The following is a 10,220-nucleotide window of genomic DNA, read 5'->3' as shown; positions in this document are numbered from 1 at the left end:
ATTATTACTGAAACCTGCTATACTAATGCACTATAGAGTTGACTTGGATCGTCTCTCAAGGAAGGTAGTTGGTGTGTGATAAATCTTAAAGATCAAGTTTATTTGAAACTGGGGGTTTTAGGTTTTGAGATGCTAAATCTAATGGCAAGTAATGAAAAAACAACATAATCCAACTTAAACTATGATTGCAATGAACTAAGGAACACAAAGGATTTGATGAACTTACTCTAATCTAACCTATGAATCGAAAATAAAGTAACTAAACTTGAATACAAACCAACTTATGCCATTGGAAAGAAAACAATCAAAAGCGAATTAATTGTCAACTCTAATTCCTCAATAAAACCAAACAAGAACATGAACAGGAAACCTAACTAAAATTAACTGATCAATTAAACAAGAATCAATCAAATTCAAGCAAAGTGTATACGGGAATTGAACTTAAGCATATATGCTTCTATTAAATTGATCACATGAATGAAATCTACAACCAACAATGAATGAATCTAGAACTCTAAATGATGTTTACAAACCAAGCTAGGGCTTCCCCTAAATTGTATCAGCTTTAACCGGATGTGAAAAAGAACAAAGGAGATTGATCAGAGATGTCGCCAAGCTGAGATGAAGTTGAAGTGCCGATTTGAACAACTAGATGCAGAATTCAGAGATGATGGAAAATCCCTATCTCGCTCATAACTCTGACAATCGACTCAGCTCAGATCGACGGTGTTGTTTGGCATCAGAAGAAGTGGCGATGAGGTTGTCGTTGGGTGTGAGGAAGATGAGAAGTGGATGGCTGGAGTAGTGAGAGATCACCAGACTGAGGAAGGAAAAGCCCTTGATCCTTGTCCGTGATGGTGGTGATGAGATGAAGTGGAGGTGGCTGATGATTGGAGGAGGAAGTTGATCCCTATTCTCGCGCGCTACCCTGTAGCAAATTGATCTTTTGAATCTAATAGATCTTGATCAATGACTGAGAATGTTTCAGATCAGATCTGATCTAACGGCTCGATCAGTTCAGATCGATCAAAAGCTCCAGATCTTGGTCAATTGTGATGATCTACTTCCTCTTTGACTTGGATGGACTAGATCGTGATGGTTGACCCAGATTCCTTCAGATCTTAGATGAACAGTCTAGATCAATACAAAATTAATTTTACAAATTAGCACATAATTTCACAAATATAATATAAATCACATCAAAGCTAAATGAATCTAAACTCGTGAAATATGATATAAATGCAAATTTAAACACCCAATCAGCTCAAAAACATGAGTATAGGATCTTAAATAACGCGACAAAATGATAGTGTTATCAAATCTCCCACACTTATTCTTACACGCCTCGAGCAAGCAAACAAAACTAAGAACTAACTAAAAATTATCTCTCTAATAATTTCTTAGCAATATTTAGAAGATAGTAAAAGAATTTCACTAAGACCATCAAAAGATCAAAACAATCATGAATACAATCCCTACAATAATCAATAGGTATGGTAATTTCATCCATTTGAACAATTAAGCAAGATGTAACCTCACCGGGTAAATGTACCTACTTTAACTCTCACAATCATGTGTATAAGTGGAGCTCACTCAATAACATTTCACTACCATAAATTTGCTTGTTTTCTAATTTTCCATTAACATAAAAATATAACATGCATGAATCATAAGGATTTATTAAGAATAGGAATGAGACCAAAAAGAACTAAGTGAAGCAAGAAAAAAAAAAGAAAAAGAATCAATGAGGAAGTGAGAGTATTAGAAAAATAAACTTGATGAGTTAGTCTGCATTTAATGTTGGATCTGTTTTACCATCAATGAAGTATAATTACTTCTTGCAGCCATGTTCTTTGGATATTGTATGATTCCAAATATAATCACCCAACGTCATCTTTTTTCTTCCTTCACAACCATTTGATCCAACCAATTTATAGATAAATCAGTAAGCCTTATTGTAAGTATCATTGGGATCAATGAATTGGAAACCAAAATTTCAGAAACCTTGAAATTCTGTACACTTTCAATTTCAGTTGCATATTTTGCTAAAACCACAGTTCCAGAATCTCTACATTCTGGAGTCTTTGTTCAGGTAAAAACAAATTCTGTGTTAGTTCAAATTTCACTATCAATGGACCGAATGATCATCACATTTACTGTGGCCACAGCCTTGACTCTGTTATCTGATTAGCAGCATTTACAGACTCAGATAACAGCAGCTTCTTAACGATTTCTTTTAACTCAGCACTTCTGCATTTCCTGTTTCCGAAATCAGCTTCTTAGATTCAGTTTCAGAAATTTGATTCCAGATTGTGTATCAGTGTAGCATTTTTGGCTATTACCTTGCAAAAATCTAATGTCTCGGTTACACCCTTCCAAATACTAAATTTTTATAAACTACAACAATGGAGATGAAACCTTCTTGATTCTGAGAAGATGATCAGAATTCACCTTTTGTTGCCAAGTCCCTGTAATCTTCTTGAGTTTGTATTCTGAAAATGTACAACTTTTCAGTAATTCAGAATTCATTTTTGATGACTGATACTCCAAATTCAGTTATCAAATTTTCCATTTCTTCTTCTGGTTCAAATTCTACAGCTTTTTTTTTCAAAATCTTTTCCTGACACTGCTTGATCAACTGCCCATCCTTTGGAGTTATAGTAATGCCATCTCAGAAATGAATCCATCTCTTCAGTTCATGGCTTCAAAAATCAGATACAAAGAATCTTGCCAAAGAATTTCAGCAATGAAGTTGAATTCTAGATTCTGTTTTTTTAACAGCTTCAGTTCCAGAATTTGGAATCCTAGAAACTTCTGCCTTAAGTCATACAGAATTAGGCTCACTAGAAGGTATCACTTAGCACCCGAGTGACAGAATTTTGATTTCTATCAGTTGATGTTCAGAGGTAGCATATGAATTTGGCACCAAACAGAATTTCATTTTTCCGGTTTCCTTTCGCAGATTTCTCTAAAGATGCAGCTATTCAGGTCCAATAACCAGGCCTTCAGAAACCTGATTCAACATCAATTTAGATTTTAAAGAAGTCTCAGGCTTGGGTCAATCTTTGCATCTAGGAAACCATGCCTTATTGCTTTCTGAAATGTCACTGATTTTGTTTTCTGCTTTCTTTTCTTCCAGACTTCATTTTCAGCATTCATGTGCAACTCAAAGCCTTATTGCTATACTTCAGTTTCCATATTATTCTGCCGAGATAATGGAAAGTATCACAATGGGTTTTTTGAGTTCAGCAGTAATCTGAAGAACATAGGTGAGGAAACAACCCTACAGCTGGCTGAAACCTATAATCAAAATCAGATTCCTTCATTGTCACAGTCCCCATTTTTTTTTTCTGTTGACCTAGTTTCAAAATTCTGAACCTTATGCAGAAACAGAGAACTCATTTCATTTCTTGCATCAGAATTCCAGAACCTATTGAGTTGTTCACTGAGATCCCAGAAACTGAGGTCCTAACAAGTTCTTTGAGTTGTAGAATTCACACTAGTTGCATCAATCCAGCATCTAATAAAGTTCAACAACTCCCCACCAATTGCTACACCAAAAAAAAACTTTTAAAGTTCAAAACCAATTGCCAGCTATCAGAGGCCACTTCTGATTCAATCCAGAATTCCAGAATCAAATCTCAGAGTTTCAGAATTGAGATTCCAAAGTAATTTCAGTTAAGGTTATAAAGAGTTAAGCTTGGAGGAGAGTATTATTTAGCACCGAAATCATTAAAATTTGAATTCACAACTATGCTGGTTAGGAACAGTACAAGGGTTTGGCACATTAACTCTTTGAGGTAGAACCGGTTTCCTTTTCTGTTTCTGTTAATTAGGTTTCAGACTTTAAGATTCAACAGAATTCTCAGGGTTCAAAGCCCCCAGAAATTTGGCAAAGCAATCTGATTCTTGCTCCAGATTCCTGATCTCAGGCAATTTGAGAAAAACAGAACACAAATAACACTAAAACAGCTGGTTTCCAGAATTCACACCATGGGAGTTGCATGCTTCAGGTCACAGAAGTTTTGAGAAGATAAGGAATCCAAATAGTAGTGGGAGATGAGATCGAGTGCTCCTACTGATCAAATACATGTAACAGAACTTGGTATACAGCAATTTGAATCCAATGCACACTCAACAAATTCAAATATGAGATCAGTTTCAAGAAGTTCAAATTTGAGGTAATTTCAGGCTACAGTTGTGAGAAATTATCAGAGGGATTGATACCCCTTAGCATTAAATTGACAGGCCTCAAATGAAGTAGTTGGTCCCCAATCGCATTAGAATTTAGGCTAAAGCTCAACTTCATTGTATCAGAATTGAATTTTCTTCTTCTTTTTTCACAGCCCCTTGATTTATTTTTCCCTTCTTTCCTGAGATGCTTAAAACTTGCACTAGAATCCAGCATCAAATATGAGACTCCCATCCATGCATCAAATAACAAGACCAAGGCAATACATGAGACTCCCTTATCATGCTCCAAACCAAAATTCAGCACTCATGGAACTCTCCAAAGTCTTAAACAAAATCCTTGAGCAAAAGCAAACCCTCCCCCACACTTAAAATTTATACGTCCCGGAAAATCTAACTCATCCAAAATTCATCTAAACTCTCAATGAAAGAATGACAAACAAATATGGTGGAAGATGAATTTATTGAGTTATTGATGCAGGAGCATCCAGCAACATGACCAATTTATATCCTCCGATACGGTTATGTTTCCCTTCGAGCTGTGACAAGAAGAAAACGAGGGTACCAACCTCTCTTTTGGGTCTTAAAGAAGGACGATCGAGACTATTGACAAGGAAAATGACTAGCTCATGGCCTCCTAATGTGATTGCACTCTATTTGGAGTCCAAACGAGGCATAATCATCTTTCTAGTGGCCAGCTCACGCCCCCTAGCATGGGTGTGCTACACTATGTCTTTTAACAGAGCGAAGAGGCCTTTCCAAAAAAGAACACAGCCTAGATGTGTTCCCAGGCACGGTCGTGCCCACAGGCATGGATGTATTGCAGCACTATGGTTCACACAAACCGGGTTGCCAAAACTCTAGAGTTGGTATTTCAACTTTCTTTTATTTGTTTTAAATTTTTAGGATTAATTTTCTTTTCTAAAAGTTAGTTTAGATTTTTTTTAATGATTAGTTTTTTTTTACTTTTTTTTTTTGTTGTTGTTGTGATTTTTTCTTATTTCCTAGGCTATTTAAACAAGGGTTAGGGCTCTTGTAAAAACATGTTGAGTTTTGATTTAATTTGAATAAAAAAAATATTTTCGTTTAAACCTAGAGGTGGGTCCTCTTCGTTGGCGAATCCCTCCTCTTCCTACGCTTTCTTTGCAACCTCTATTCAAACGTTGCACCAGGAGATTTCTTCCCTGCATCATTTAGTATCAGAGCCTTAGATCCCATGAATGGTTGTCGTGGTCGTGATCGAGGTCATGATAGGCAGGTTCTGGCTAAAGAAGCCTCGCACCATGATCATAGCACCAAGACGAGATACTTGAAGATGTATAGAGACAAGTCATGAAGTTATCCCAACGTCTAGCCACACAAGATTTTGAAGATCGTGAGGTACGTCAAGGTCATGACATATAGGTTCCGACTAAGACTGTCTCACACTGTGATCATAATGCCCAAGATCTTAAAGGTCATTAGTCGATGATCCAATTTATGATGAAGACGAGAACGAGACAACTAGTAAACCAGTATATGACAAGGTACTTTATGGTGATGGTTGTGAGATTTTGGTCATTTGTGAGATTCTAGATGACAGATTATCTAGGGATGCAGTGCATGTTCCATTAGAAGTACAACAACCACCCATAAATGTAACCGAGTTAATGTCAGGGCATCTTCTTCCTGTTCTACCACTTACAAGACGTCTTTTGATTTACCAGCACTTGAGGACTTTTGATCTTGAAGACACTACCTTGAACTCGAGGATGAGTTCTTTTTAACTCGAGACTTCTAATGCAAGAGTATCCAGCAGCATGACCAATTTTTGTCCTCCGATACGGCTATGTTCCCCTTCGAGCTATGATGAGAAGAAAACGAGGCTACCAGCCTCTCTTTTGGATTTTGAAGATGGGCGATTAAGACTACTGACAAGGAAGATGATTAGCATGTGACCTCCTAATGTGGTTGCGCTCTATTCGGAGTCCGGACGAGGTAGAATTATCTTTCTAGTGGACAGCACATGCCCCCTGGCATGGACATGTTACACTCTTTTGATAGAGCGAAGTGACCCTTCCAAAAGGGAACACGGCCTAGTCGTGTTCCTAGGCACTGTCGTGCCCAGGAGCATGGCTGTGTTGTGGCGCTGTGGTTCACACAAATCGGGTCACCAAAAATCTAGAGTTGATATTTTAACTTTTTTTTATTTGTTTTAAATTTTTAGAATTAGTTTTTAAAAGCTAGTTTAAAATTTGTCCTTTTTTTAGGATTAGTTTTCTTTTCTAAAAGCTAGTTTAAAATTTATCCTTTTTTAGGATTAGTTTTCTTTTACTTTTTTTTGTTTACGCCTTTATCTTATTTCTTAGACTATTTAAACAAGGTTTAGGGCTCTCGTAAAAACATGTTGAGTTTGGTTTTATTTGAATAAAAAAAATTATTTTCGTTTAAACCTAGAGGCAGCTCCTCTTCATTAGTGAATTCCCTTTCTCTCTACGCATTCTCCCTTCCCCTTCGTCAGTTATTCAGGAGAAGAAATCAAAGAATAGGAAAGGAAATATCCTTAATCATTTCCATGCACGCATATGCTATTGTGATTTCAAACCAACAAAACAAGTTCTATAGTTCAATTGTCATGAGTACATATCACACAAAAAGAGAATAAATTCTGTAAAAGGTAAAATTCATCACTCTGCCCCCCCCCCCCCCCCAACACACACACACACGACTACCCCACATCATTGGGAGGAAGTAAATAAAGAAACTGAAGCTGGTCATTACATGAGAGGGTAATTCCTCAGTCTATGTCGGGATTTGACCCTTGCACAATTCTGAAAATAGAATCCACCACCTAACCTATAGGCTTGTGGTAATCCTTTTTAGGTAATTTTAGTAATCAAACTCAATTAATCAAAATAGAATCCACCACCTAACCTATAGCATGTGAGTAGAGCATTCAATCATGTCCAATAACCTAAAATTTGATAGTCAAACTTAAAGAACTTTTATGATTCTCAAGATATTACTAAAAAACACACATGGAGACTTTTATTCAAAACCAAATGCTATCTAGACCAAACAAAGTGCAAAGTATGGAAGCACAATAGGAAAGCAAAATGTGAAAGTAAAGAAATGTATGCAGTAAAAAGAAAAGTAAAGAACGGACTCCCTTTTATTCCTGGCAGCTGAAGACAATTTAGAAGCAATATCCACGCTGGTAGTGGGATGGTCTGGATAGAAGAGGGAGCTATCCTCATGTACTCAGTGTCAATAAATGTCGCTCCCTCCATAATTGCCTCCCTGTAAGTATCTCCAGGTGGTTGAAGGCGGTTAAGGTGCAGAATCCAAGATGGAGGTGGAATACTAAGAATTGACGCAAACACCTCTCCTTCAACCATTTGCTCCTTGAAAGTTCTCCTTAGAGGTTGGAGGCGGTTTAGATAGAACAACCATTCTAGAAGCCTATAGTGACCTGCAAAGCCAAGGAAGGACAACACCTCCTGCATGCATACAACGTAAGAAGAAGATGAAATAATGTCAGATTCTATAAAGTATACATCGACTAATGAATCACAACCAATAAAATACATCATTGGTACCTCTAAGAAGTTTTCTAAAAGATCACAAGAAATACTAACCTTGTCATGTTGGAAGGTACCTGGAAGTTCTGAAACAATGACCGTGGCCTCCTCTTGATCAAGTAAGGGCTCTGGCTCTGGTTCAAGCTCTGGATAAGGTGAATGTACAACTAAAGGAAGTGATTCTTAGGGCTTTGTCTCTACAACACAAGTCTTTCCTCATCAACCTTAACATTTCCAACAACACCTGCATCATCAACAAAATATGCATCACCAATATTAGTAAAATCAGAATTATCTACAACTACAACATCACAATATAAAAAACTAGAAAAGTTCTGTAAAATAGTTGAATCAAGTTCACGGTTGTCACAAACTCTAGTATCTATCTACTCACTCGAGTATTGCACTTGTTGCTGGGCGTCAAATGCTGTAAGTTGATCCAACTGCATTTGCAATTTCTAACTTAGATTCATCAATTTCTGGTTGGGATTGGAAAGTATAAGATGCTAATTGCAATGAAAATTATTGTTGTTGCAATGTCATTTGCTAGACAAGCTCCTTAAGCTCCTGTATTGACAAATTTCGTTGTTTAAGGGCAGGAATTTCTTCACTGGACTTTTGAAATGTCCCCTTGGCTTGATCTGCTGGATTGGATGTGACTAGATAGGCATAAGATCATCTTGAAATCCCTATGGACTCTGATATAGTGTATATGGCTCAATAAATTGACCTTGTGTATCCTGCGTGGTAACTAAAATGTGAATGATCCATCCAATCAGAATTATAAGAATTTGGAAATGACCATACCTATTTGGCTACTCCACGAGTGGGTAGTATTGAGGTTCAATTTGGTAATATTGAGTCTGAGGCTGATAATAATGACGTTCAGGATGATAGTATTGAGGTTGCTTAGACTCATAGTACTAACTCTCCATCCTACCACCAAAATGTTAATAATATAGAGCCATGGCCAAAGAAATTTCCTGCTCTTACACTAAAACACTAGAAAATAAGATCAGAAGACACAGGAACATATAAGATCAAATACATGAATATCTAAGCATTAAAATACTCAATAACAATTTTTTTTTCCAAATTTTTATGTAAAAGTAGAAAATAATCCTAAAATTATAAAACACCTCTACACTCGACAACGATGCCCAATTTGATAAACTATTTTTATCATGAAATGGTATCAAATATTATTACTGAAACCCTTCTACACTAATACAGTATAGAGTTGACTCAGATCGTCTCTCAAGGAATGTAGTTGGCGTGTGATAAATCTTAAGATCAAGTTTATTCGAAACTGGGGGTTTTGGGTTTTGAGATGCTAAATCTAATGACAAGTAATGAAAATAACCTAATCTAACCTAAATTATGATTGCAATGAACTAAAGAACACAAGGCATTTGACGAACTTAATCTAATCTATCCTATGCATCGAATCGAAAATAAAGGAACTAAGCTTGAATACAAACCAACTCATGCAATTGGAAAGAAAACCATCAGAAGCAGAATTAATTGTCAACTCTAATTCCTTAATAAAACCAAACAAGAACATGAACAGCAAACCTAACTAAAATTAACTGCTGATCAATTAATCAAGAATCAATCAAATTCAAGCAAAGTGTATACGGGAATTAAACTTAAGCATGCTTCTATCAAATTGATCCATGAATGAGATCTACAACCAACAATGAATGAATCTAGAACTCTAAATGATGCTTATAAACCAAGCTAGGGCTTCCCCTAACTTGTATCAGCTTTACCCGGATGTGAAAAAGAACGGAGGAGATTGATCAGAGATGTCGCCAAGCTGAGATGGAGCTGAATGATCTGAACAAGTGGATGCAGAATTTAGAGGCGATGGAAAATCGCTATCTCGTTCATAACTCCGACGATCGACTCAGCTTAGATCGGCGGTGTTGTTTGATGTCGGAAGAAGTGGCAATGAAGTTGTCTTCGGGTGTGAGGAAGATGAGAAATGGACGGACGGAGGAGTGAGAGATCACCAGACTAAGTAAGGAAAAGCCCTTCATCCTTGCCGGTGATGGTGGTGATGAGATGGAGCAGAGGTGGCCGGAGATCGGAGGAGGAAGTCGATCCCTGTTCTCGCGTGCCTTACCCTATAGCAAATTGACGATTCCCTTCCAACACTATAGCTTCTCATTTGAATCTCGATCAACGGTTGAGAATACTTAAGATATGATCCACTGGCTTTATCAGTTCACATCTAGATGAAAGCTCAATATCTTGATCAATAGTGATGATCTACTTTGTTTTTGACTTGGATGCACTAGATTGTAATGGATGACCTAGATTCCTTTAGATCTTAGATGAATAATCTAGATTGATACAAATTGATCCTTCTCCTTGATCGCCTACAAAATCAATTCCATAAATTAGCGCATAATTCCATAAATATAAGATAAATCACATCAAATCTCTAAATAAATCCAAACTTAT

General features: G+C 36.8%; 1 long non-coding RNA gene across 4 annotated transcripts; it reads right to left on the bottom strand.

Annotated features, from left to right (window-relative positions):
• Positions 1–412: 412 nt before the first annotated feature.
• On the bottom strand, positions 413–9,895 carry LOC121997863. Of its 4 annotated transcripts, none has more exons than XR_006116384.1 (6): positions 8,559–9,895; positions 8,146–8,491; positions 7,809–7,995; positions 7,337–7,670; positions 1,816–4,078; positions 413–1,134 (listed from the first exon to the last, which is right to left on the bottom strand). It is a non-coding gene; the product is annotated as an uncharacterized LOC121997863 (long non-coding RNA). The 4 variants fall into 4 exon arrangements; XR_006116385.1 differs by having other exon boundaries at positions 413–4,078; positions 8,559–8,687; positions 9,524–9,895; XR_006116383.1 differs by having other exon boundaries at positions 413–4,078.
• Positions 9,896–10,220: the final 325 nt, after the last annotated feature.

Source organism: Zingiber officinale, chromosome 6A, assembly GCF_018446385.1.
Source record: "Zingiber officinale cultivar Zhangliang chromosome 6A, Zo_v1.1, whole genome shotgun sequence".
Taxonomy (NCBI): domain Eukaryota; kingdom Viridiplantae; phylum Streptophyta; class Magnoliopsida; order Zingiberales; family Zingiberaceae; genus Zingiber; species Zingiber officinale.
The sequence above is the reverse complement of the archived record's forward strand: the minus strand, read 5'-3'. Positions and strand labels throughout refer to the sequence as shown.